We start from the raw sequence: 1,453 nt of genomic DNA, 5'->3' as shown, positions 1-1,453 counted from the left end.
CTTTTGAACTCCTGCTCCCTCCCTGGTTCCCTACCTCTAAAACAACAGTTACCTCTTCGGTGACCTCAACCTCTATTCCCATTGTTCCCTGCTGGCACCATTGATTCCGATGTGCCCCATCTGTCGACACCTTATATTGACCTAAATCACTGCCGATACGGCTTGCAACCTGGTCGACACATCAGGGTCCTTGCATACCGCTGCCACTCTAACAGCTGCACACAAATCAATTGCAACCTGTGTTCGCACTCTCCTCAACATTTCCGAAGGCAACCTTCTTTAAAATTTGTACTCAGTCTCTTATGAAATTTCTTGATTTCTCACAGCATCCTGCCCCAACTCGTATGTACAACCATTGACCTTCCTTAACGTATCCCCTTTATTACCATGCCCAACTGTTCACTAAAGCTGTCCTCTGCGGCATATCTGCCTCACATTACAAACGGCGTGATACGTATCTGAAGCTATGAAAAGTATTGTTTTTTGGTCATCAGTATATCTACTACGCACCACTGGCCTGCGAGCACACCCCTCACCCTATTGAGTCCGTTAGCACTCTTCAGAATGAAAACGTGAGATCTGGACCGTCCTTTTTCGTGGCAGCCAACAGCTGAATTACAAATTTTGTAGAATTTTTTTGTCTGCACCTCACTGCACACTTACATTGTAGACCATCCAATGCATTCTCTCTCCATGCCGAGTATTTTCTTGGTAGTGAATATTATGGGTCCTAGAGCAAGAAATATTACTTACTGCATTAATTACTTTGATGTGTAGCGTACACGAAAACAGCACGACGAACAGTTCACAGTTCTGAAGAAAACACTTTCACTCTAAACATGGAAGTGCATGTGGTTTCCTCTGCTTTTTATATCTCGTCCTTCGCAGACCATCTGCATTCTCTAAGGAAAAGAGGGAAGAGAGTATGTGAGGAACGTAATAATTCTTTTTTCAACCTCATTTTAGGCAGCAAAGTAGATGTTGGAAAGATTATCAAACCCTCTTGGAATGAATCAAGTTATTTTTATACGATCCAGTTCATCTCTTCCCTCACAGGTTTTCAGCAGTGGCGAAGTCTCGTACAGAACTAGGACAAACGAGAAGGAAAATTCCATTATGTTCTGCAAACAACATCTGCTTTTTATATCTCGTCCTTCGCAGACCATCTGCATTCTCTAAGGAAAAGAGGGAAGAGAGTATGTGAGGAACGTAATAATTCTTTTTTCAACCTCATTTTAGGCAGCAAAGTAGATGTTGGAAAGATTATCAAACCCTCTTGGAATGGATCAAGTTATTTTTATACGATCCAGTTCATCTCTTCCCTCACAGGTTTTCAGCAGTGGCGAAGTCTCGTACAGAACTAGGACAAACGAGAAGGAAAATTCCATTATGTTCTGCAAACAACATCTGCTTTTTATATCTCGTCCTTCGCAGACCATCTGCATTCTCTAAG

The sequence above is a fragment of the Schistocerca americana genome, chromosome 3 (genome assembly GCF_021461395.2).
Source record: "Schistocerca americana isolate TAMUIC-IGC-003095 chromosome 3, iqSchAmer2.1, whole genome shotgun sequence".
In the NCBI taxonomy this organism is placed as follows: domain Eukaryota; kingdom Metazoa; phylum Arthropoda; class Insecta; order Orthoptera; family Acrididae; genus Schistocerca; species Schistocerca americana.
This window is presented reverse-complemented; position numbering follows the sequence as displayed.